At 37.7% G+C, this 18,129-nt stretch overlaps 1 protein-coding gene across 2 annotated transcripts in view; it reads right to left on the bottom strand.

Moving 5' to 3' along the window:
* nek7 (NIMA-related kinase 7) overlaps positions 1 to 17,376 on the bottom strand; it is a 65,212-nt gene extending 47,836 nt beyond the window's left edge. The window contains exon 1 of one of the 2 annotated variants that reach the window (XM_084117702.1): positions 17,109 to 17,376. The gene's annotated coding sequence lies outside the window, so the exon portion shown is untranslated. Of the gene's footprint in view, positions 1 to 13,476; positions 13,615 to 17,108 lie in introns of those variants that run through there. The other variant, XM_084117703.1, reaches the window with a different exon arrangement.
* Between the last annotated feature and the right edge of the window lie 753 nt (positions 17,377 to 18,129).

The raw sequence follows: 18,129 nt of genomic DNA, 5'->3' as shown, positions 1-18,129 counted from the left end.
TTCTGTTAGCCATTTTTGCAGTTTAGCTAAATTTGTCTCCACATTAAGGATTGTAGAAACTGCTTGCGTGACGCATTTTCTCTGGGGAAGAAACTAGTCATTAAAGCCACACATTTAAACAGCCTCTCTACGAGTATGTAATTAGTATTGGAAGAGTACGTTTTTAAATTAATGAAACACCCGAGCTCCCAAAAAAAGGGTACTTATGTAACACACTCTGACTAAGTTCTTCCTTTACAAAACTTCAGAATGTGATTAAAGTGAATAATTCTGGGCACCAATTAGCAGTTTGAAACAGTCGTCAATGGACGCTCCTGTTGGCAATGTAGCCTATCATCTCCCTTTTATTATGATTTTTTTGTTTAACTACACTGAACAAAATAACAAACTGCACATTTTAGAGTTGCCTTTTATTGTGGCCAGCCTAAGGCACACCTGTGCAATAATCATGCTGTCTAATCAGCATCTTGTTATGCCTCACCTGTGAGGTGAATGGATTATCTCGGCAAAGGAGAAGTGCTCACTAACACAGATTTAGACAGATTTGTGAACAATATTTCAGAGAAATAGGCCTTTTGTGTACATAGAAAATGATCTTCAAAATGAGTTCAGCTCATGAAAAATGGGGGCAAAAACAAAAGTGTTGCGTTTATAAATTGTTCAGTGTATTTTACGCAATTCCATAGATCAGAATGACAAATCAAATGCAATCACACAGGCACAGTTGAGTTTTAAAGTGAACATTAAATGCTGTTTATAAATGTGACATTTCAGGGGAGGATAAAGAAATGTATTGTACGATAAAATGAAAATAATTATATTATAATGCTTTTACAACAAAATTATTTTAAAACAAAAGGACTTAATGTTTTAATTGTTGTATTGATATCACTAAAAATGTTAAAATAATCAATATTAAAATAAAACACTAAAAACTATAAAAAGAAAGGATGGATGGATGGATGGATGGATGGATGGATGGATGGATGGATGGATGGATGGATGGATGGATGGATGGATGGATGGATGGATGGATGGATGGATGGATGGATGGATGGATGGATGGATGGAGTTTCATGGCCGATAACCCCCTCTGCAGGTGACAGGTGTATATAATTTCGCCCCTTTGGTACAGAGTCTGTCTGGCATTTGCCAGTGTCAGCACGGGATGGGTTGCTCTCATTGTTGGTTAGCTCTACTTCAGTTTCAAGCAGTACAGATTGAGGCTGGCAGCAAAGCTTCTCTGATTGACCTATCCCGTGTCAAAATGACTTAAGGGCATCAGCGGTTTCCATCCGCAGCCCTTTGCCAACACCCTCATTAACAGAATCAATTAAAAATGCCACATGATATCAGCACAAAAGCACCCAAACAAGAATGATTACAGGAGTCGCATGCTCTGGAGATGACTGTATAAACACGCACGCAACACATTTCGACAACACCCAACTGCCTAGAGAAACATTCATCTGTGCTTTTTCCACTGGCTATTTACGGTGTCCACGTGGTTTACACAGCTGCATTGCTTGTAAAATTAACATACTGAAAAGAGGCCAACAACTAAGAAGCTATACATAGCTTAGCATGACAAAAAGGGCCATTACATGCTATGATGACAGTAGGCAACCTACTTGAAATAGAGGCCTGGGAGCTGACTAAGAACGTAAGCGGCAGTTTTGCTGCATAGTTGCATAGAAAGACTTCACACTTTGATCTGTTTCTTCACTCACTCCGTTAAACTTATTGAATGCAAAAAATGTCTTATAACTAACATAACAAAGATAGTTAGAGCTGTGGCTTGGTGGTTAGAGGTATGGAGACATGGTGCCAGAAAATTAAGCTTGAATCCAACATTGACTACGTTTGCATGAGCAACGATAATGACTTAATCTCAGTAAGATGTTTACATGACACGAGCAAACCTCTTCACTCCAGTTTAAATGCAATTTTCATTATTCTGATTATTCGCTAAGAAGAGAGGTTACTTTTACCACCATTATACAAATGAACAAGTCAGATACAGTAGGCATGTTACCAGCCACTGTTTTAATCTACTTACATCAAATGCAAAACACATTTATGGTCGTATTGGAAGGTTATCCGGCACTGTGATGAACATCGCAATGCTGCTGTAACTGGGTTAGCCAACGCTGCATCTCTTTCTTTGCGTCTCTGGGTGAAGATATGGACTACGTAGCGAGTTGTGTTGACAGAGTTTAGCGATTCGGAGTAGAGGGAAAACTCCAGAATAATGTCACGGAGTTCATTCATGAAGTTGTGTGAACAACACACAGCATACTTTCGTCTACTGCACACACTCAGGCACAGGAGAAAGTTTAGTTGAACTTGAAGTTGTGACAGAAATGTATTACAATTTTACAACAAATTTTGAATAAACAGAAATAGGAAAAAAATGGGCCATAAAAATCCAATCCCTTTCATAATTTTCCATATTGTTCAATGAAAATAATTCACCAAAAAGGACAAAAATTAAATTAGAGTTATCTTGCTGGCATTGCAAGTCTAGAAATTATTATAGATTTAATCTAGGCTATACATTTTGCACATTAACATTATTCATTATTACATTTATGAGCAAGCAACATTAAAATATGTTGCTTTATATCAGTTAACTTTTCTAACACTCCTAACCCTGTCCTTAAATGCTAAAAGAGAACAAGCTAGAAGTCTTTATTGTGCGTGGGTGTCCATCATGAATCAATGCAGCCTTCAGTTATGTGGAAATTATGAGTAATTGGCAATTTTACAAGGCATCAACTCCTGGAGGCTGAAGTGATTTTATATCACATTTCCAACAAGTGTGCATGGACTGCATACTTCTTTCTTCGAAGCAGGAAAAGTTAATCAAAGAATAGATTCATCCATTGTTCCCATGTCCAGAATAATAATAGTGGACATAACTGAACCCATCGGTAGCCTAGCAAGCACAACAGGGCAACTTAAGTGATCATGTGATGGCAGGCTGCCCTGTATGTCCTTTATTCCCCGTTTCTTGGCTACTTTTTCATGCACGAAAAAGAAAGAAGTAAGAAGAAAGGGTTGGAGGGTTGGATCAAGGAGTCTGGATGTTAACTGGTTCTGGACCTAAATTAGCCTTTCCTCACAGGTGTTCACGCAGACCAGATCATACGCAGATGAATTCAAAAGTGCATGAAGGGAAGGAAAGCCAACAGTAGAAGAGCATGGTATGAAGAGCACATGAAAGGCCGCTTTGAGCCTGTGAATATAGTAAAAGCAGTGGCTATGATTATAAGAATCCTTTTTATGACAGTGAGGCTGATCATTAATGATGGAATAGTTGGAAATTAAAAAGGACCGACATTTGCACATTTATTTTAATCAGTGCCGAAAAGAAACATGAGCATAGAAGTACAAGTCGCCATGGAGAAGCTCAAGACATGTTTGAAGTTTCAGGATATGGTCCTGTTGATTTTGCAGCTATTTAACGATGCCATTTATGAATTTTAACTTGTCAAAGAGCACTTTTGATCTACTATCTGACTAACTGGACAATTAAGATATTTAACACTGTTCAATTAAAGAATAATGTGTTATATAATATATATATATATATATTTTTTTTTTTTACACACATACACTATATACACTGCTATTGACTAAAGAACTTTTGTATCTTTCATAAGGATTAATCTATATTTAATTTATAATTCATGGAGCCTGGCACAGGTAAATGACATTTATTATGGGTTTATGAGAGGATTGTTTGAAGTTCCCTTAAATTAAGTATTGTTATATTTTTTAAGCCAAATAAAATGTAAAAAAATTTTTTATAGCTTTCAATTACACTGCAATGTTGAATGGCTATAATTAGTGTTTATAATTGGGGGGGGGGGGGGGGGGGGTGGGATCATTTTCACGAGACATCAGTAGCTGTATTAGTATCGGTGATACTGGCCTTCATTCATAAAAGATGCCATTAAAGTATTTAAAATATATTGTCTTTAAGTTGTCTCTACATTAATTTGGAGATAAACAGTGAAATTATTATATAGTAAAATGTATTAAAAACGTATAAAAATGTAAGTCATTTTAATTGTGATTAATCACAGAAAGAAAAAAGAAAAAAATATATATATTTATTTATTAATTATGCAGGATTTAATCAGTGTCAGTATTAATTGACCCTTAAACAAATGCATATGTTGCACCATATGCTCAACACACTGCTGTATTAATGTTCAAATATTACAAAGAATTTCATTAATCTCAATAAACATTCAAGAAGCTTTATGTAAAGCAACAAATGCAGCCTAACTGTATAATATCCTGCAAATCTACAAATGCCGCACCCCACTAGTTCATCTAATGGGCTGTTTTCTTGTACCCTACAACGATTGCATTTCCATAAGGAACCAAGTCTTGTGGTCTTGAGGGAGTCTGGCCCGGCCATCCATATTCCTGCTCGTCGCCTATTTATAGGCCTCCTTTACATTTTTCACTTTCACATTTTATAGGGTAATGATTATTTCTCAGCGGAAGTAAATAGCACAGCACAAATGGCCTCTGCATGTGAGGGCCGGCTTTGATTTATACCCACACACAAAGTAGTGCGCAGGCCTTTGCCTTTAACGCCCGACTCTATTTTACGGCAAGTCTCGGAGGAGCGCGCTTTTGAGAGCGCTACCACTCTGCTTTGGGGTCAGAAACCCGCTACAGTAACGGCGTGCGAGCGTTTGTATCTCTTCCAAGTCGGCCTCCTTCAATCACCGCACACACAAACGCTGGATGCGGCGTAGGAGGCTGGAGTGCGTGCAGGTGTAATGATCCACTTCACGTACGCTTGAGTCAAAAGGACGTGGCTCGGAGGAGCTGGCAGGGCAGGAATAGACACGGGCCACCTCGGCCTGCTGCCTTTTGTGTGCGTCTTCTCGAGGGCCAGTTTGATGAATCAGTTCTGGGCTCGGGCTTTTGTGAGTGTGCCGTCAAGCCTGCAGGTGTTTTATAGTGGAGGGTCTGAGAGGGAACAGTTAATTACCCTGCAGGAGCGCGCAGCTCCCCAAACGCTGTTTGATGTGCAGAGCTTGAGCGTGCTGAAGGGAGTCCTAAAGTGATGCAAATAATCCATTAGAGGTAACTTGACTAGCCTGTTGTCTGCGCAAAGATGACCGATTTGAATAACACAAGATGAGGAATAAACATTTTATCCAAATGCACTGAAAACATTCAGACCTCTTATAGTTAATGAGAGGATTTGAATGTTTATTTTATTTTTTTATATCTGTTGTCTACAATGATTTTAGGGCAACATTTTCATTTACATGTAAATTAAAAACAGGTAAACAGTTATATATTCGGTAGGGCTGGGGGAGAAAAATCGATTCAACTTTTTTTACGATTCTAAAATAAATTTTTTTCTTCCAGAATCGATATTCAATTGCTTGAGATGAGGTTGACAGAAGTTAGCCACTTTCGTTCTAACAGATGATGAAATGTGTGAGTGTTGAGCGACGTAATATTCCAAGTGGACGCGTGGAAGAGACGTGAGACTGAACGCACTGAAAAGCCCTCGTGCTACTCATATGCTGAGGGAGAGATAAGACAATAGAGCTGCACGATTCATCTTTAAAAGACTGTGATCTCGATTCAAACACCCACGCAATCTTTCAATTCATCTGTCTATTTAGGCTAAACTTTGACAAAATCATATCGCTGTGTTGGTGCTGGCGCTGCCGCTGACCCGCAGAGAGTTTTCATGAAACAGCTTCACAAACAGTCTTTTCAAACTCATAGTATCATTATTTCTGTTATGCAATGGTTACAATTATCATAGAAGTACTTGGATAAAAGTTTAAAGTTCAAATTATGAACACTGATGTCTACGATAGCAATCAAAATCAGCTTCTGATAGAAACTTGGTACTTAAAATAACACATTTATCAATTACATTGTTTCGCCACTAGGTGGCAACAAGTGATTTAAAAAATATATTTGTTATTGAATCGTTTATTCAAGAGAATGTATTATTGTATGATGCTTCTGAAATAAAAGTCAGAAAGATGTGATGATTTGTTTTTGTAAATATGACTCATCTTATACATAATGTACAGTCTGTATAAGTGTATGATTTAACTTTTCCCGATGGTCTAGTGTTAAAATAAAAATTGCAATATCGAATCGCAATGCTTGTAGAATCACAATTCTTAAAAAAAAACAAAAAAAACACACACACAATACATATCATAATCGGCACCCAAGTATCGTGATAGTATCGAATCGGGAGATAGGTGTATCGTCCCAGCCCTAATATTAGGGATGCACTGAAATGAAAAATTCTGGGTCGAAACCGAAAATTCTGGATGTACTTGGCCGAAAACCGAAAACGATAATTACTAATTTTCTATTTTTTGTATATAATTGTATTAAAGGCACACTGTGTAGAAATTGCACTGTCGTAAATACCCCTCCACCTCCCACCCTGTACACCGGTACCTGCGTCGGGCATGGAACAGGCACAGATAGACTCCGAAGACATGATTATTGCAATTTATCATAATAGTTTGCAAATTGTGCTCGTTTACACTATTTACAACCTCTACGTTAGGCTTATTTATGTCCTGATAATTATGTGAGATATTGAAAACTGTTCTCATGATAATCGCAAGAATCAACGTCAACAGCGTCGTCTGATATCCCTCAGGACTAACTTACGTGATAAATACACCTCACTACACCTGAGTTCAGCTGGCAAACTAGTTCGTGAGGCAAGCTAGGCAATAAAACATAACGCAAAAAACACGTAAGAGAAACGAGTGTTTGTTAGTAAGTCTGTTAACAGCTCTGATAAACGAAAGCTAGCTAGACATATGTGTAAATTATTGGACTGGTCTAATTATCAGCAATGGATGAATGAACAGCATGTAAAAAAATGACATACTACAAGCAAGCGCAACAACATACAACATAGAACGCAAACAAGTTTACAAATAAGAGATTTATTTACTGGCCACTTCATGCGTTTTCTCAGATCGGATAGCTATCTGATTTATCAAAACGATTCCATTTACACCTGGTCACATAAATGTGTTTTTGCGAAACGGATTTAAATCCGATCTTCAATTCCCGTGCTGTATGCAGATTTAATGGAGTACACGTCACCGAAAGCAACAGATATGAACTGCATTTTATTGATCATCAGCTAAAATTTCAAAATCAAAGAACGCAATAAGAGAGAGCGGCAACAGCCCTGGTAAGATCACTTCTTTACTTTTAATGATGATGATTGTGTGTTAAGCATCTGCGACTTACTTTCACTTTGATTTGTGATAGTTTGCACGTTGTCTTGATGAATATGCTCAGTTGCTCATCTGCGGTGATGTGTGTTCCAGTAGCGTCGTCATATATGTCTATTACATATAGCCTATAACACGCTCTCACACATTTTTTTATTTTATTTTTTTTAGCATTTTTGGGAGGAGTACAATTTACATATGTGGTTTCAACAACCAGATGCATTTAGACTTGTCCAGTTTCGTCTGGAATGCGGCACAGACCTCCTCCTGAAGTGGTTTGAGCGATCGGATTCAAATCCGTCTTGAATGCGTTTCGGAGGGCATTTACACCTGGTCTTTTCACGATCGGATAGCTATCCGATCTGAGAAAACTCATGAAGTGGCCAGGTGTAAACAGCCCATGACAAAAACATACGCACGAAAGCCGAAAACAAACGCTGGTTGGCCTCTCGCGTCCAAATTTGACAAAGTGGTGGGGGAAGTGACGTATGCCGTAAAGCAGTCGAATTTTGTAGTTCTTTTTGTGCTCGGGTTACTACCCAAACCCCGAAGTTACGTAGTGCCAGTAAAAGCAATACAGACCCCGTCAGGCTATGGCAGACGTGTCATTCAACCTATTGTAAGTCGATGTACCATCACAAGGGTCTTGGAAATATATTATGAAGGTTGAAAAGCTACATAGTGTTCCTTTAATAATAGACTTTTTAATTAAATTCAATGATTTTATTGAATCGGAATTTATTGAATTGGAATCTATCTATCTATCTATCTATCTATCTATCTATACTGCTAATATAAATAAAATATAATTTCATATGTAATATTTCTTGTGTATAACCAACAAACAGCCTGACGTGAAGTGTTAAATTCTGAAGTGTTTCTGAAATAGTCACTCAACATTAATAAACCACCTAAATATGAGGTTTATCTTGGAGGGAAAGAAAACAACTGCCACATTTACCACAGAAAATGCCACATTTTTTTTACCAGTTGTCATAGCAATGTTCAATGAACTCTTAAATACACTACATTAAATTACCATTCAGTGACACAAACATTAATAAAGTCATTCGACCGAGAAACATAAAATAGATGATATACAGCACTTCTTAACACAAAGACGTTTCACTCTACAATAAACAATGATTATGTATTTTACATGACAACCTTATATCTGGTCAAACAGGTTGATCTGAATGTGCCAAAGTCAAGAACAGCCCATAGACAAACTCTTCAAACTCACATTACAAAAAAATCATTTGATAGAAGATCTTTCTTTAAAGATTCAACGAGTTGTCAAGTGAATCAATGTTACTTCCTGATTGACTTCTAAAGAAAGCAGAGCATAAGAGATATTAATCTGATAGATCTCAGCAAGATCGCATGCACCTGCAGGCACTTGTTTTTTGGTTTTTTAAGTGTAGTGAAAAACAGAATAAAAAAAAAAAAAAAAAAAGCTATTTTCAAAGAAACACAAAAGCTCTGATCTAAAAGGTGATACCAAATGAGATACCTCATTTAGCCCCAGTTCTAAGGAAGCACTGCATGTATTCTCTTCCCAGAATACACTGCAATTCAGTGGAAATAAGTTCAGTGGAAAACAAATGCTGATAAGCATACTTATATTTCATTTAACCCTAAGTATCAATGAAAAATAAGCAAATAAGAAATTACTATTTCACGAAATATTTGTGTGATATTTCATTAAATACTACAAAATAACAATTACATCAGTTTCAATCAAACGATAATTAATTATTTTAAACAAAATGTGTGCAAAACAAAATGTTCAATAAATATGTACTGTTTTATCTAATATTTGTGTGCAATATTTCATACATGTGTGTGTGTCATATTTCATTTAATAAAAAGTTGATTTAAATTGAGTTAAGTCTATACAAAATAACTATTTTAACTAAGACATGAAAAAGTATCAAATTCAATCCAAATAATAATTTACTATTTTACCCAATAAACTGTGTGAAATACATGATTTCAATACAAAAAAAATTCAATCTACATCAAAACTAAATATTTTCCCAATACATGCTATATTTTAATCATAAAAATGTCAATTAAAAAAAGCTTAGTCTAAATAAAAATGTGTTACAGTTATAAGGATTTATTTGAGTGTGGCTATGTATTCAGAAGACATCAAGGCTAATGTTTCACAGCCAACAAATGTTTTCTTGCATGATACAACTGCTTGTTATTTGTGGCCTGAAGACCCCTGGCTATACCCGTGACCCTACGTGCGGCGGATCCCATGTCACGTGGTCTAATGAGGACTAAGCCATGTCACTGACCACAAAGTTCTCCAGCTAACCTCTGACCGCGACGGGATGTGACAACTTCCACTTCGGGCCTAAATTCCTTTTATTTGCCGCAGCCAGAGGTCAAGGCCACCAGCTGCAATCATGCTAACAGAAGCCTACAGTGAATATCCCTCCATCTCTCGCTCCTGGGCCCTTTCTTCTCAGCTAAAAGTTTGACAACGATTTCAGCGGCGTCCCAGCAATCACTGAACGCACGATACATTATTACCGTTATGCTCTGTATCATGCAGAACCAAAACAACAGATGTTGATCATGCTTCATTTCTCTGGAATATTCATGATGCAATAATCGGACGCATATCATAACACGTTTTCTTCTGCGGCCTTTGACAGTTCGTCAACATCACAATTCAGTCGAGGAAAGAAACATTTTGTGTTTTTCTGCAAGGCGTAATGATACATGCCAATTAACTATTTCAACACCTTGGCCATGCAAAGAGATGTGACATCTAAAATGTATTATAAAAACCGTGTCAAAATTAGGGATGTGCAAAAAAAAACATTTAACAATATTTTTGTGTAATAGTTCATTCTATATATATATATAAAAAAATCAATCTACATAAAAAGTTTACTATTTTAATAAATATTTGAGCAACATTTCATTCAATACTACAAAGTATTAATTAAAAAGTTCAGTCCACATAAAAATGTACTGTTCAACACAAGGAATTAGCAAAATTACATGTTTTCAAAATCAACTGCTTGGTAGGTCGATTGAACAACTAGTCTACTAATTTGTTTTAAAGCTGCTCTAAGCGATGTTGGGTGAAGTCACTTCTTGTTGACGTTCAAAGTATTGTCAAACAAAACGGAGGCTAGCTCTACCCTCCCTCCTCCTCATCTCGTCCCCTCCCCCTCCCTTCTGTGCTTCCTGAAACAGTCATGAACCATTTAGAAAACCAAACTGGATTTACCCACCTGTCCAGACTCCAGCAAAAACAGAGTAACTGAATGTCGGATTGGAAGCCCTTCTGCTGGCGGAGTTCTCGCCACCTTTTGAACGCTTTTCCGATGTAAATTCGGGACTTTGTGCGTTCCTTCTCCCTATTCTTTGTTATTTGGTTATCGGAACGTCGTCTCTTTGGTCGTGTGTCGTCCATATCAAAAGAATATACATTTTTAACATTAGTCGTTTTCGTTGTCTAGGACATCTCTCCTCTAGCTAACTTCCCTCTTCATGCTTCTCTCTCCTCCACTCCCCTTCATGTGCACCCCCAAATCATTCTTGTCAGTTATTGGCTGGAACACTGTTTGTTATGTTTTGTGGTCCAGGCTGGGCCAGTTTGTTTTTCTTGCCATTTGTGGAGCCTGGGCTGTCTGCAGAGACCAGTGTGTTCAGGGGACAGGCAGCTAGCAGATAGTGAGGAGATGTTTGCTGTATGTGTCAAAAAAAGTTTTGGCCTAAAAAAACGTGTGACATCGCTTAGAGCACCGAAGGAAGTCATGTTACAATATATGCCAAATAATATAGATAAAAAAAGTCAACCATACTAATCAACTGGTGGCAATTAAAAGCGCAAACAGAGAAAAAAAAACAAGGTTCAGACATAGTGCAGGAAGGTTGAACGGAAGTTACCAAGGGGCGCTCAGTGGGGCCGTTTATTGATGCTGGCCGTTCATGCAGTGAGGAGCTCACAGAAACCCTGAGAGGTCTCTTCTCCACCCCATCTACCATAGGGACTTCCCTTTCTATGAATCCCTTCTATGCTTATTCATCAATTGCCCTTCACCCCTTTCATGAAAAAACATCTGTAAAACTCAAACCATCTCATACCACTATCTACTAGCAGTGCTTCTTTCTCAGAACACAGAGCAGAACTTAAAGAGAATGTCTTTGGTGAATCTTTAATGGGGCGCAAAGGATCTGCCCTTTTCATGAGAGATAAGGGTGCCGGGGAAAAACGCTGTAGTTGTACAAAGATTGTAGGGCTTGCATTGCTCAGTACTGAAGTCTTATGCCCCTTCTCAGTGATTTTTACCAACCCTCTATGCACAGAATTGTAGTAAATTGGCTAGTACATTTTTTTGTTTACTCGCCAGACTGATATACTGTTTATATATATATATAAAAAGATGAGCGATGAGCCAGCCAATGAGATTGACGTTTGCGCATTAGTTCCGCCCACTACCGGAGAAACCAGCATGTCTTCTGCTTGTTCTTAAGCTGAATAATTCCAAATGAACTTTATTTTGACAGGAAAACAACAAAGAATGTTGTTTATATGTAGGCTCTCTCTCTCTTTGCACGTGTGAGAAACAGCGCCCTCAGCAAAGCGAAGGCGAGTCGGCAGTTAGCATCACACTGAATCCCTCGACAAAAACCCAATAGGATTTTCCCATTGGCGTTTGGATTATCGCAAAAAAAAACAAGCTCTGTGATCAACAAAAGTTTATGATACTTGCACGTTTTGTCCAAGATGATTTTCACAGATGACTACAATTTTGAAGCCTAAATGCAGTCACAAGTAGAAAGCTAAAGGTAGGCTATAAAGTTTAAACGAACTACACCACGGTTGCCTTTTTCAAGACACATAACAGCTTTAAAAAAAAAACCACACAAGCGGGGTAATACTGATATGTTTTATGCCGTAGAATAAAACGTGAAAGTGTCTTGAGCTTGTGTTCACCACAGACTTTATTTAATCAAAAACCCATTGACTTTGGGACGATGGAATCGGAAGTGCTAAAATGCTAATTTGCTTCCGCATTTTGGCCTACAAAGGGATGTCATACCTGCACCACTCTATAGACCTTATGTAGCCCCGCCCCTTTTCAGCGCTGCGCTCGTTGTCTTTTGACTTCCGGTCTGTATTTTCACAGCGATCTGGCGTATTTATGAATGAACGGCTCGTTTTAAAATCTTCCCGGTCTACTGACATTTGTTAAGACATCTGCTTTAAACATTACAATCCTCATGATAACTTTCGTTAACTTTACATTAAGTAAATCCACTTCAAAAACTAATTACTCCTGGACAGCAATGCCATAGAAATATACAGAGCGACCGCAAAAACGGAAGTTCAAAGACAATATTCTAAAGATGGCGGCGCCCTTGTTTCTCTGGCGCATAAGGTCTATACTCCAAAACTGAACCTGAATCAAACCTAAAACAAACTGGAGCTTGAGAATCTGAATCAAATTGGAAAAATCTGTTTTCACATACACAGCCCTACTGACTACAAATAAATCATATAAATATATGGAGGTTTATTAGCTAATAACTGCATTTTAAAAAGCACAAGACAGCACAGCAAACCCGTTGACTTTACTGATCAAGTTGGAAATGATTGCTGAATAAATGCTAACTTTTCTTCATAAATCACAATCCAAATTGGTTGCTTAAAAGGAGCCACAGTTCTGCCAAAATGCCAGTCCTTAAAGCTGATCTTGGATCAATAATGTTCATGTTTTAGAAAATAAAATAATTAAGGTCTACCCAAATCCACCAGTAATAGTCTTGTGTTCCTACTGCTGTTGTACTTTTAATGGTCGACGAATGCTCATGACAAATGACAGTTAAAAAAACACTTTGAATATCATAAGCGTGCATTTAAAAACGCGCTTGGCCTGTTAACAACCAGAGAAAATGCTTGCAACATCAAAACATCAATATCAATGAGATTCCCTGGGATATTTTTGGCCGAAGCCAGAGTGAAAAAAGCATGGCTCAGCGCACGGTTTGACCCAGAGACCTGGAGATAGTAACGTGACAGACTCCTTGTTCAAAGAAACTGGCCTGCTTTCATCTCCGGCTTTTTCCCGAGCCGCACTGGCCCAAGCCATCTGCTTTATTCTAATACGGGGCTTAAAGATGCTGTTTTTTTCAAGGCTTCCCAAGTACGATAAACAGCCTTTATGTAGCTCACCCCTGTTTACAGCATGCAGTATGCTGTGCTGTAAAATATTCACTGTTAAACTGTCAACGATGCTGGCCACTCGCCCGGATTCGCAGTATGGTGGCACTTGCCCTCAGTTTACGCCCCCTCGGCCCCCCACCAATGCCTGCTCGCGTAGAGGCCCGGGAACCGGCCCACTTCTCAAGACCTTCCAGAGCAGTTCAAACGCCCCACGAGCTTCCAGGCTTGGCTTCAGGCACGCGTAAAGTTTTTTTTGTTATTCAATGCCCTGCAAAGGCACCGCCAAAAGTTTCCGAGTTCCAACTTGGCATGACTTCTGAAAAACAAAAAAAAGCGACCACAGCTTCCTCCTGCAGCCTTCGAGCCGACTGTTTGTTTCCCTGACTGATTGAATGCAGAGAGCAGGGTCCTGTCGCGGAAGATCCCAGAACGAGGGGGTGTTACGTCTCACTCCAGCCACAGACCTCGACAGCCCTTGGGCCGAACAAACTCAGCGGAAAGCTGATGAGTGTTAGTATGCCAGGCTGGCGTGCCCGGCTATTTGCAACACTCGGGTATTGCGTATTAAGAGAGACAGGCTTTCAAAACACACGGCCTCTTGCCTTCTCTCCATGTCATCCTGTGTGAAACATTAAATGTCGTTTGCGGTGAGAAATGCCGATAGCGACCCGTACGAAAAGACAGAGGATGTTATTTTGGATCACAGTGCATATTTATTACGGCTTTTCTCGTATTTTGTGACAAACGCATGCTGTCAGCGTCTCCATTACTGTGTTTACAGTGGCATATGCATCGTGTAATTATGCTATGAAGAGTTCATTTCCTGAGGAAATCTAAAGCAACGAGAGAGGCGAAAAAGAATTTCACAAACATTCCTGTCTTGCGAAAAGAACTCAAATTGTGCCAGATCAGCCTAAAATACAAGTCATGATTACTTGCTGGTAATGACAATAAAAAAAATGTATACAAGGACAAATATGAGGGTCAACTAAATGATATAGTACTCTAAAATAAATTCAAATCTCCTCAACTTCAATGGTGATTCAAATCTTAAAATACTTTTAAAAAAGTCTGTAAATGTCCCATTTAGCATTTGACCAAAATGTGTTTTTCAGTGGCCAATACAATATCTAGAGTGTTGAGTGAATGATTTAATGATACATTTAAAAAAAATGTACTTAAAGAAGTCAAATGAGACAGACATAAAATTGATTAGATTGAATTAAATTAATAAATATTTTACACAATTACACCAATTTTTTTTAATACAGAAATTAAATTGAAGATATTTTAATACACATTTTTAAAGGAAGTTAAGACCAATTGAGTTACAATGCAAAACTGACACAAGAAATAGGTCACATTTCTGTAAATCGGCTCACTCTGATGTTTGAGGTTGATGCTAATATCAGCCAAATATCATACGATTTACTGCCTGGCATAAAATAATTCCCCTACTTATACCTACGCCCCAAAAGTACTCTTTTACTTTTTTTTTTTTTACTTTAAAAGTACACTTTTGAGTGTATAGCAGAAGATGTCATAACTGCGTCTTTAACAAACCCCATTGTTGGATATCTTCCTGTCACCATAAACTGGCCTGTCAATCATCTTGTAACTCGTCACAATGGCCTCATTTACACACTCCACATTTCAGTTAATTACATTTATAAAACAATTCTATTCACCTCATTTTCCCATCATATGTGACCCTGGACCACAAAACCAGTCACATGGGTCATTTATTTGAAATTGAGATTTATACATCATCTGAAAGCTGAATAAATAAGTTTTCCATTGATGTATGTTTTTTTTTTAGGATATGACAATATTTGGCAGAGATATAACTATTTGAAAATCTGGAATCTGAGGGTGCAAAAAAAACGAAACATTGAGAAAATCGCCTTTAAAGTTTTTCATTTATGTTCACGATTGTACAGCATTCACTCACAAAAATAAATGTTTTATATATTTACGGTAGGAAATTTACTAAATATCTTATCACGATCTTTACTTAATATCCTAATGATTTTTGGCATAAAAGAAAAATCGATCATTTTGCCCCATACAATGTATTGTTGGCTATTGCCACAAATATACCCGTGCGACTTATGACTGGTTTTGTGATCCAGGGTCACATATTAGATAATAGCCTACATTTCTCTCAAAATTTCACTTCTATCACAAAATAGAAATAGAAGTGTCACTTCTCTCTGTGCCAAATATGGAACCTTGAGTCTCAGACCACTGCAACAATATAAATTTTGTCAATATTTTAAAAAAGATGAGATTATAAAATAGTGTAGTAAATTTTGTACAAATTTGAAACATGACGCCGCCCACTTGGGGGAGGAACCCACTAAAAAGTTATTAAGTACCATTTCTTTCTAAACGATTTTCACATGATGACTTTTGAGTGTTTAAGCTTTCGACAGATCAGATGCCTAATATATGACGATTATTTATATATTAAATATTTGATAAGGGGAAAAAACTAGAGGGACACTGACAGTTAACAGGTTAAAATTATTTAATGTTCACTTCATATTTTGCAAAACTGAAAATTGTCATTATTTACATTCATATTGCTAGCTACATCCAGTATGAAATCCTTTCTTCTGTGAAACTCACTTTCATTGCATCATCTATCATACAATGCAAGTTGAAAGGTGCCTCAATCTGTCATTCTAATATCAGATGTTGTTTTCCACAGAAACATAACATGGGTTTGGAAAGACATGAGGGTGAGTGAATGAATATTTGATATTTGATATAACAAGCCAAGAAGCACTATATTTCAAAGTTTGCATAAACACTATTTAACATTTTGTGCTGATTCATTGTTCAGCGTCATTCTGACAAACCCTGACTCCACAGTAATTTCACTGGATTTATGAGGTAATACACTGCATGAACTTCTAATATCTTCTAACAGAGGCCTACTAAAAATATTAGTGACCAAAAGACGTGATAATAAACTTATCCCCTGATTCACTCGTATCATTGTGAACATTATGAAGGAGGTTCATCATGAACACAAAACAAGTAACAACGCTTTGCTGTCAACAGCTGGAAAGTGTTGCCAAAGTAAGAAATCCCTCACACTCACATAAAACGCTTAGTTATGACTTCTCAAGAGGCACAGAGCATTAAATACCTTTGCTATTTGGTTTTAAGGTTATTTGGTCAATGTTAGAGAAATTAGGAGTGAATTTCTCTCAACATTTCTACTGCATGTGTCACGTTGACAGACGTTAGCTTAGCCACAATGCTCTAACTAACCGTGCCATGTCACTGCTAGAAACACAACCAACACTCTTAAAAACAGCTCCAAACTAACTTTCAAAACAGGGTGAGTGAATGTCTGAGTGGATAAAAAACGTTTTAGTGTTAATTCAAATCATCTGAAAGTTTGTCTCGGGTAAATTACTGCCACAGCAGCGTTAGCCTAGCGCGCTAACTCAAACTAGCCCAAAGTTCGGTCAACTTTTCCTCAGCCTTTTCTGTTATAACCTCGTATAACATTTAACGCATACACATTGCCTCACCGAATCAAAATGTAATTGTTGAGTGACAATAAACACGGAAAAGTGACTATCAGTTTTTGAAGTTGACAGGAGGGAATGATGTTAAACTCTTACCAGGAAGTGCCAGCTGAGTTTCACGCGCGATGAACTGGAACTCGCGCCGATGAGGATGAGGAGGATGAGGATGGTGTCCCAGACTGTCAAGGTCGGGCTCCTGTTGAGTTCCTGCGCGACGCCGCAACACCAACGCGAGCTGTTCGCGCGCGACTATAGAGAGTGATGTGTGTTGTGTTCGCGTCAGTGTGTGCGTGTGCGCGCTCCTTAACACGCCATTCCAGACCTGTGAAAGTTACACACGCATCCCAGCATGATCGAAAGAGAGGGCGGGGAACTTCACACAGGCCAATAACTTTAACATTCACAGAGACAAGAGTAAAGTAAGGCTATGCAGAAAGATGCGTTTCTAAGTCTATTCTGCTCTATTCTTCACTGAAGGTTCACATCACTTCTATGTTGTTCTGTTGTACTTCACAATTGTTCTATCTTTTATTTTCTGAAGGTTTCAGTATTCTGTTTCACGTCACCTCATCTATTCTCTACAATGTAAATTTCACTACACTCCTCTATGCTTAATCTGATTTGTTTCAGTTCACTAATATTCTGTTCTGTTTCACTTAAGTTCTATTCTGTAGCCTATGTTCCACTTCAATTTTATTCTATATTGCAGTTTTCACCTCACTTCTATTGCAATGTATTCTCTTGTATTTCACCACTTTTTTTTGTTCAGTTCACCATTCTACTGTTTCACTTTAGTTCTATTCTGTAAGTTTCACTTCAATTTGATTCTATAGTGCAAGTTTCACCTCACTTCTATTATAATGTATTCTCTTATATACATTTCACCAAACTTCTATTTTCTTGGAGTTTTTTTCAGTTCACTAATATTCTATTCTGTTTCTCTGCATTTCACCACACTTCTATTTTCAGTGTTATTCAATGTTATAAGTTTTACCTGCACTTATGCTATTGTGATCCATTCTCATAGAAAGGTTAACGCCACTTCTATTTTATTGTTGCACTTTACCACTGATCTATTATATATTTTTAAGTTTTAATATTCAGTTTTACATTACCT

This window comes from Abramis brama (genome assembly GCF_963993115.1).
Source record: "Abramis brama genome assembly, chromosome: 6".
Lineage (NCBI taxonomy): Eukaryota > Metazoa > Chordata > Actinopteri > Cypriniformes > Leuciscidae > Abramis > Abramis brama.
Note: the sequence above shows the minus strand (reverse complement) of the source record. Positions and strands in the feature narration are given on the sequence as shown.